General features: G+C 30.6%; 1 pseudogene; it reads right to left on the bottom strand.

Annotated features, from left to right (window-relative positions):
* Positions 1–235: 235 nt before the first annotated feature.
* Positions 236–4,651, bottom strand: LOC145035375 (uncharacterized; annotated as a pseudogene).
* Between the last annotated feature and the right edge of the window lie 5,764 nt (positions 4,652–10,415).

A 10,415-nucleotide genomic window follows, 5' to 3' on the forward strand; every position in this document is an offset into this window, starting at 1 on the left:
TTTAATTTTTTTTTTTTTAAAATTTATTTATAGATTTACTGATTTTCAAATTAAATTTGCATTTCATGTCTCATAATACAAAAAATACAATACATTGCACAAAAGTTAATGTCATACAAATAATCATTCCAATAGTAGACAAATGTAATACATCAATAATCATTCCAATAGTAGACAAATGTAACATTTCAACATTTTTATATAATTAACTAAATTATTAGCCAAATTTCCTAAACTACCAACATACTTTTCTATGAAGAGCATTAACACTATTCTTTTCCATCAAAAAATTCAAAACCTGCATAATTAAATTAATGTTTAATCAACTACAAGTCAATAAGGTAGGTTTAAGCAAAAGATTTTCATAATAGTAAGATTTTACTTACCACTGTTGTTAATGACATTGAAAGAAGCAGCCCAACAAACACCCCATCAGAAGGATTACTACCACATAACTGTTGATATTTGATACTTTATTACTAAATGAAACCAAAAACAAAGTTAAAAAGTAAACAAAATTAGAAGGTTTTAGTCAAACTTACAAAGGCAGTAATTCCAAATATTACTAAATGACATTGATTGAACCACCTGCAGATTTACCATTTTGTCTCAATGAGATTCACTACTGAACACATTCTACAGTTTGTAAACTATAATATATATATATATATATATATATATATATATATATATATATATATATATATATATATATATATATGCTTCACTATTTCCAAAACCAGAAGCTGAATCCACCAACAACTCCTACATGTTCATAGTCTTTAACATAATGTATAAGTAAAAAGAACATGTAATAGATATTAACAACAATGATCATAATCATACCTGAAGCTCAAGTTCAGCAGCAGGCCTGTAACTCAAGATATCTTCTATATCAGATACTTTCTCCATTTGGTCTAACTCCAAAACAATTTCATCATCCAGAGGCTAATCATCCACTTTTCTAATTTATCTTTCCACTTACAAAAATATTGGTTTTCCCATTATACCCTTTTGTTCATTAAAAAAAATATATGAAGAAGCAATTCCAAATCAAAAAAAAGTATTGGTTTTCCCATTATACCCTTTTCTAATTTATCTGGTTGTTGAGTTCAGATGTTGGTGTTTATGGGAAAGCAGCACCCTCTAAACCCACCAAAAAGTGATGTTAGGGTAAAACCGTATTTTTCTGAAAAAATTTAGGGTTTTTATGCGAATATCCCCCAAAACAAACAATTTTTTTTTTCTGTTGTGATGGAATGAGCCATGATTCCATCATAAGGAACACTATATTAGAAAGTTAAAACCAAGCTGAACAAGGGTTAGGGAGCTGTTGGCTGCCTAATATAACAAATTGCCTTGCAAAAGCATATTGCAAAGATCTGAATCATTAACAACCACTAACTCACATTATCTTATTAATGGATACTCAAGGGTAAACTAGTCAATAACAGCAACAAAAAAAACACTATATATATTCCTTGCATGTAGTTTATATTTAGATGATATAAACTGCAAGTATGTTAGTTGCAATATATTAGAACTTAGATTCACCTTGGGAAGATTAAATCCAACAAAAAATATAGGAATTGTGAGGCACTCCAAGTAGAATCTGTTATAATACAACAAAAAGCCAGAGATGTTAGAATACATGTATTTAATGTATTTAATATTGTCATGTGTCATGGACATGCAAGCTGTCCAATGTCAGGAATGGCGGGTAAGAAAAACGTACATTCTTATAAAAAAAATAATAATAAAAGTCCAAGCGGTTGATTTTGTTTTCGTTTAATTGTAAAATTGAAACTTCACTTGCTAAATTTTTTAAAAAATGGGAAATTTAATCACATATAAAGAAGGTAATCTCCCTCGGGCATTTGATCAAACAACTTGCATGCAATCTGATTTCTAATCTTTTGGTCATTCTAAGCAATCTGATTTCAAACCTTTCTATTAATTTTGATCGGTTTGTTCATCAACTAAACTTTAGTTCCTCAGATATCCAAGTCATAAGACTAAACAAATCAAGACATTAATGAAAATAAATAAACAAATAAATAAAAGACAAAAACAGCGGGCATGTGCCTATGTAGTTTTTACTTTTCACATAGAAGTTTGATATCCCACACACACATTTAATGAATCGTTTTTTCTTATTATAATATAAGATAAAGATATTTTAATTAGGAGTATATCAATTTTTTATTAATTTTTTTATCTAATATTAAAAATTATATGTTATTTTACGAATTATATGTCATTTTACCAATTTACCCAACCTGCTAATTTATTTTGATGTATAATTTTATTGTTAATTAGGAATTTTGCACATGAAATATAGTCATTAATTGAATTTTGTTTTTTAATGCTTCTTCCATCCTCATGCTATTTCTTTCCTCTCCCACCTCCACCTCTGAAAATACAACAAAACTATTAAAAAAACAAATAATAATAATGTTTTGTTTTGGGTTATATACTTATATACAATAAATAGCAACGTACTTTCGATTATTTTTTTAAATTATATTAATGTAAACAATTTTTTAAGTAGAATGTTCTAATAAGATTTTTTTTTTATTAAAAGTGTTGTAGTTTGGTAAATTTTTATAGTAGATTTTTTTATGAAAAGTACAATTTTTAAATGTTACTTTTTTTAGAAAAAGACCTTGTATTTTTCATTTTTTTTTCAATTTGGCCCTTTTAGCAGCTACTTTCCAAAAAACTTGTCAAATGTGCGGGTTTTTTTCAGAAAAAAAGAGGGTTTTTTTGGAAGAAAAAAAAAATTGAGGGCTTTTTTGGAAAAATGGAAAAATACAAGATCTTCAAGAAAAAAAAATGATGTTTATCCAGAAAAAACTCAATATATAAGGTCTTTTATGACCTTTTTTCAAAGTAAAATAAAAATGTGTTGTTTCTTTCATTTTTCCCTTTTGTTATAATCCCCTCCCCTATATAAATATATTAAAAAACAATATTAATTATAGAACAAGATTTAATAATTAAAAAAAAAACTAACCTAACATCAGCATATGCAAGAATCCAACCACGATCAAGAAGACTTTTTGACTCATTACACCATTTTTTATGAAGCAACTCACCACAAGCACCATGTCCATGAAGCAATCCAGGATTTTCACCTTCTTTTTTCCTTTAATGCGAATAAACAATAGTCAAACCAACTTTGACTCCATCACTAGAAACCACTTGATGATTTTCACAAACATAAAACTCAGAAAGATCATTCCATGACTTTGACTCCCCATAGTTATTACTATTTGATTTATTATCTATTGTGGGTCCCACAAAAGCTGTGCCATATAAAACACATGTTCTTTCTTGAAGCAGGTTTTGTTGTTGAATGATTTCAAATTTCCCATTTGATAAATTATAATCAACAACTGCATTAGGCATCTGAAAAGAAAACAAATTCAGATGGTAAACAAAAAGTAAGGGCTTGTTCGTCATAAAATTTTAACAGAAACATACCACAGGTGATGAAATTGTAAATCGCATGATTGGTGAATAAAAGTCATAATTTGGTCCATGTGAGATTTGGGAAATAGATTATGGAAGAGGAAGAAAATGTAATCCCAACTCTTTAAGATGGAACGCATCCTGTTAGACAAAAGGGCAAAAATGTCTCAAATTTTTATACCCAATAAACAAAAATAACAATATATGAAATCTGAATCATCATAACATTAATAAAACTATTAAAAAAAAAACTTATTTCTTGGAAGAGGCAATGCAACTGAACAAAGCCTGAATCTTTCTCCTTCTTTAACAATAAGCACCAAATGTGTCACAAAAGTCAACATCCTCAATCACCAAATCATTGTCATCAATAAATACATTTTGTAACATTTAAAAAAAAGGTAAAAAGAAAGTCTTTTTTTTTCATTAAGAAAAAACAACATATATCAAAAGAAAGTCTAACCTCCCACTTTCTTGGACTTGAAGAGTGAAGAGGGCTACGAAGGATATAATGGTAATTTACTGATTGCCCTTCTTTGTTAGCATTGGTAAAAAGATAAAGATAGCCTTGATGATGCTCGATAATGCAATGTGCAGAAGCTTCACATTCCCACACAAGTGTTAAACCAGATAGAGGATCAGTTGCATTGATCAGAAAAACCTAAAGAATTTGAAGTTTGAATGATTCTTGAAAGAAAAATCAATGAAATAAAAACAATTAAAGCTAGTATATAATAATACATTTGAATATGTGGTTGAAAATACATAAACAGTCACAAACTTAAAATCCTTGGTATGTCTGATGTTAACATGCACATTTTCTTCAGGTTCTTCTAAGAGTGTCACATCTTCATCCTTTGATCTAAGCATACTACAATATATCCTAAAATCATATACAAGAAATATAAAATGTTTAAATTAGATAAGAGATATAGAGTTTAGAAAAAGTTGTATATACTTATATAGGATACCTGTAAGGCTTCTTTTTTTGATCAGTGAAAACGTATAGCAATGCTTGACCCCCTTTAGCCCATGCCACATTACAGACCCAATCAGCTTGTGGCTTGCTACAAAGAGAACCTGAATTCAAATCTCTCACACATAATTTGAAGAAATCATTGTCTTTGTCATACATGGTGTATGCAATGAATCGACGATGATGATGGGTTTTAGTCATAAGACATCCTATGTGCTCATATAAACCCTAATGCTTAGATCTAGGTTTCACTATTGTACATGCTTTGAATCCAAGACTATAAACCCTAATTCTAGCATATGGAAATCAATATTAACATATAATTAGGTTTAAGATATTACCTTGATTGTTATGTAGCAATAACAATCCTAATTCCTCCTTGAATTGACTTTGGAATGCTTAGAGTCACAAGTGTCACTCCTCTAATGGCTTACAAACACCAAGAGCAAATGGAGAAGGTATAAAGAGAGAGGAGAGAGGTTAGAATTCGTCCTTAGATGCTCTAGGGATCAAGTGCACGAATTCTAAGGCCTTAGGGGTCTTTATACAGGGTTAGAGATAGGGTTTCAGTCATTATCCTTATCTAGTTGCTTATCCACAAAGCAGCCATAAGATAAGCCTTGAAAACCCTTATCCTTTATCCTTTGGACGATTTCAAGGATCCTTATCTCCTTGAATTCGTTCAACCCATATTTAGGATAACCATTACCATTGAGGCTTAGATATGACTTAGGGGCTTACCAAAATGGACTTAGAACACCTTGAACATCAATTTAGAGGAGTAAAAATGAGTTTACTGCCCAAGAACATGCTTGGGTCGTAAACTCATTATCATGGAGAGTAAACTCCTTCTAAGGTGTTAAATTGCCATTTAAACACACCAAAAGCCTTGAACAAAAATCTAGAAGCAACCACAAACGTATTGGAAGCCTTAAACTCAATGAAAACACCTCCCTCAGGAGTTCACGGCCGTAAACCCCCCTATAAAGGGTTCCTGGGCCGTAAACTCCCAAAACTATGTCAAATGGTGCCTAAATTTTACCCCTAGACTTGTAAAATGGCTTGAAATCACATATGATTAATTAAGAACCATCAAGAAACATTTTGGATACGGGTACAAGATTTTATGGCCGTAAACATATAGTTTACTGCTGTAAACTCCTCAAAGGGTCCCTAAATTGCTTAATTCACTTTTCCATGCCTTGAAACTAACCCTAGAATTTTCCCTCAAGTGATATGAAGCCATTTTTCACCATAGAACACCCCACCATGAGTTTACAGTCGTAAACTCATGGGGAATGGGACATTAGGGCCGAAAACTCTAGTATGAGTTTACTCTTGAAGAGTAAACTCCATATCCCAGCCTCATGTGTCCTCAAATGCCACCTGGGTCCCTCCAAACGCTTGCAACAGAGTGTTTTCGCGATTAGAAGTCTTTGTCCCTTACTAATAAATAATTCAAGCCCTAATTAGATACAAATGTTTTTCAATGTTTTTCACTGTTTCAAGGGAATCTTGTACTTAAACTTATTATTTTCTGTTCAAATGTTTCATATTATGTATACTTTTAATACCGAAAATCGTACTAACCATTGGTTCGAATTGCAGAGTAAATTGTCAAACTAAATGTAGATTCCCTTAATAGATGTTATAATCTAAGTTTCATATTATGTTTTGTATAAGGAATCATACTAATCATAAACTAAGATTAATACTAATAGGATAGAACGAATACGAATATAACTAATAGGATAAAACGAATACGAATACGAATACGAATATAACTAATAGGATAGAACGAATACGAATACGAATATAACTAATAGGATAGAACAAATACAAATACGAATACGAATACGAATAGGAATAGCATAGATATACGACTACGACTACGAATACGAATGCGAATGCGAATACAAATAGGAATAGGAATAGGTATACGAATACGAATACGAATGCACGCCTTTGGATGACGCCAAGACTTCGAATATACAACTAGTGTACCCCTTGGGTGTCACCAGAGTTTCGAAATACATTTGACAATACACCTCTGGACATCGACTGAGTTTCGAATGCATACGCCTTAGGATGTCAACAGAGCTTCGAAAATACGTCTAAGGTACTCTTTTGGAAATCACCAGAACTTCGAAAATACTGTTAATGTATGCTTCTGAGTGAATCCAAATATTCGAAAATACCTCTAAGTATAGCAGATAATCAACAATCGAATGTAGGATAACTAAGATATCAGAATACTTAACAATTACTATAAGTAATGTAGTTACTAGTACTTCGAAATCTAAACTACTAATTGAGTATCAAAAGGGTAGATAAATACTTAGGAAAATATGGGATTACTCGTAAACGAATTAAGTAACGAAATGATAAGTAAATTGTTTTTACATAAGAAAATATGGGATTTTCTTGGATAACAACTTTTTCAGAAAACAAAAAGGGATCTCATTCTTTTCAAAACAAGACCGCTTATGAACTCACCAGTTTTATGCTGATTTTCAAACTGCTTGTATTCCCAGGTCAGCATTAGACAGGTACACCGCCACCTTTTGGAGAAGACGGAGCGTTAGAAAACTCGTCTTTATTTTGTGTTCATATAATATATGTATATAACACTTGTATAACTTTTCTTTCAAACTGATGTAAACAATTCTATGGAATGTAATGTTTTATGTTTACTGTGTTACTATGTACATTGGATTTGATACTCAACGTGGAGTCCACCCCGGAAATGTTTCCACCATCGGTTTTCGAGGTGTGACATACATGCTCTCAACATTTAAAAATTTAAGATCTTAAACTCCTTGGTTGCTTGCTTTATTTAACTGTTTATTGCAACAATTGGAAATTTTGAAGAATCTACTGCGATTTTGTAGTTTTCTTACATTTAGCTTTGTTGGATTACATTATGTTTTGGGGTTGTTAGAAGAATATCCTCCATGTTTGTGGTTGTTATCATGAGTATGTCCAATTTTTATTTCTAAAGAGCTTAAACTTAATGTCATTAACCCTATTCACCTATGTCTCATTAGTTTTAATTTTTCTCATACATTTTATTTTTATGGCTGTAAAAGGTGTCCATTGGCTGGTTCTTAGTTTTTATTTATCTACATAGATTTGAATTTGTTATCAAACCTTTAATGATAAGTCGCTTTATGGATCATATATGCTTTTTTAAATTATCAATCCTTGTAGTACTGGGGTTTCTAACCTATCAATTATAAATAAAGATTATAGACTTACAAATGTTTTGAAACCATATTACATATTAATTAAAAACAATGATGATAGACTTATGAACAAAACATCTGATTTTATATAAAAATATTTGTTTGCAAGTTCATGATTAATTATTACAATTTTTATAGTCCGTTTAAATTTATATTGCATTGTAAACAATCATGATTTTATCAAATATTTAAACATACAAAACGTATATAGATACTCATAACAATGTATATATTAAATTTAATTAATTATTATAAACTTACAAATAAAAATCTACATTTGTAAATTAATATTTTTTTTGCAAATATGTGAATAGTTGTTACAATTTGAAATTATGAATAATGTTTTTCGAACCGTGGTTTTCATGGGTTTTAAACCTAGTGTGTGTACACACACACCTTAATAAGCATTTAGCATCAAATGCTGAATTTTAAGAGGTATTACCTTTAAAGCATCTAATACAACCACTTTATGCATGAAAATCTTATTTGGTCAGGTCAAAAGTAAAAACTAGCATGATGCACGTTTTTATCAAGCTCCTTAAATATCTCATATTAAGTTGTAGAGTTATCTATAAATTGAATTCGTTAACCAAGAATTACCCATTCCATATCCTGTCCAACAACCTCCCACTATATATTCATTTATTCTATCTTATAATGCTATACCTATGTTACTCTTATTTGCATTTCTCTGCTTTGCTATTCCAACCGCCATCACTTCCCACATGGCCTGCACCTCCAGCGTCACCCTCCATTAAACGCTTCCTATTTTTTTTATTTCGTTCTTCCTTCTAAAATAAGTCCTATTTAGGTTTGTTTTTGTGAAAATGGTGTAGAGAAAATTACAATCGGTTAATTGTTGAAGCCTCGCCTTTGCACACACTCTCTATCTTTCATTGGGTTTTGAGTCGAATATCTTCTTTGCATGTTTCTAGGATTCTATGAACAAGATTTCAGGATATAAGTTTTCATCCTTCAAGATAATATTTTGAAAAAACCATGTTTGATCCTAGCAAATTGGCGGTGATAACTACTTTCTTTTCATCTTTTTTATTTTTGTTTGTTTTCTGGTGATCATACATGTAATTATCAATCTATTTTCCACGTTAAATATTGATACTCTAATGTGATTGTACCAACAATGAAACTGAATATAAAGTGTTAGTGGAAAATTGGAAATGCTTGAGAGATAACAAAACAGGAAGTGAGTATGACCACTTTTTTAATCGACCACACTGAACATCGTCTTATTCTTTCAAGTTAGTGAAAAAACATAAGAAAGGGGTATCTACATATAAATAATCTACAAGTGTATATATGTTTTGCTCTTATTTTTTGTTTTTTTATACTCTTTAAAAAACTTAGATTGATACTACCTTTTTTTTCCAGGTTGAGTGGTTCAATAGTATTTTACAGGAAAGATAAGTCTATGAAAGCCCAAGTTATGGTAATGTGTTTTTCCCAATTTCTTCTCGATTTTTCCTTCTTGTTGCTTCAATTTAGTGTTTCTTTCACCTTATTTATCATCATTCTCCTCCTCTTTTGATGATTCTACTTTTTATTATACATTTGTAGTTTTCTATTTTGGAATCAATCAATGATAAAGCCCTAACTTTATATATTCAGATTATCAACAATCAATCCACATGAAGAAGGTAAAGGATATGTTCTAATTTATTTATTTTTATCTAAGGTTTTTATTTATTCTGGTGCTTTTTAGATGTCAGCTTGAGGAAATGTTGATTGAATCTCTACTTGGATTTTTGTAGACCCTAAACAAGCTTAAGGGTCACCATATACATGTATGAGCTCCTAAACAAACAATTTTCAAAAATATTTTTTTTCTTGCTTTGCATTATAGAGTCCATGACTTTTAATTTAATGTCTTATTTAGTATAAAATTGTTTGATAACAGTTAACCACCAGATGAAAGACTGTTTGGCATAAATTTAGCATATTCAAGCAATAACTTTTTTCTATCAACATTAACGTCCCCAAAACCTCATACACATATTTGGTATTGGTGATTTTAAGGAAAGTGCTTTAAAGCTTACTGGATGGAAATATGTAAATCTTTTAAAAGATCATGATGTGTGATTGCCATTTCATAAGAAATCATTGATACAATGTTAATCAACAGGAGTCGTGTTTATTTTTTATCATTTGTTGAGTTGCAACAAAAGGTGGTGATAAGGTAGTGAGCTGTAACCAAATGTAGTTATAAACGGCATGCCTCTAAGAGCATCTACTATGGTGAGTTCAATGAGAGAGTTGAATGAGGTGACAAGTCTAGTTGTCATTCAATGGATGAAACTCTACCATAGTGAGATGTCACCTTAGCATTCAATGGATTTGGATTTCAATGGCCATTGAACCTCTTCAATGGGAAAAAGAAAAGTTTTCTAATCTTAAATACATACTATAAATTAGCTTTTGTACCTTTCTATTGAACTTTGTAGAATTGAATGCATTGTAGGAAAAAATTGATTGAGTTGTATGGAATTTAAAAAAATGATGTGACAATCCATTTAAATCTATTGTGGATGCCCTAAGAAAGCACCTACAAAAGCCACCTAACATACCTAAAATAGATGCTCATGTCCTTGAGTCCACCTCATGTGCCACCTTGGCAACTTCGTAGATGATAAAAAATTTGAGTGAACATCAATCTGAAATCTTATCAGATTGAAATGAAGAATTTTTAGGTTCCTTTAATTATC

This window comes from Lactuca saligna, chromosome 3, assembly GCF_052625555.1.
Source record: "Lactuca saligna cultivar CGN05327 chromosome 3, ASM5262555v1, whole genome shotgun sequence".
In the NCBI taxonomy this organism is placed as follows: Eukaryota; Viridiplantae; Streptophyta; class Magnoliopsida; order Asterales; family Asteraceae; genus Lactuca; species Lactuca saligna.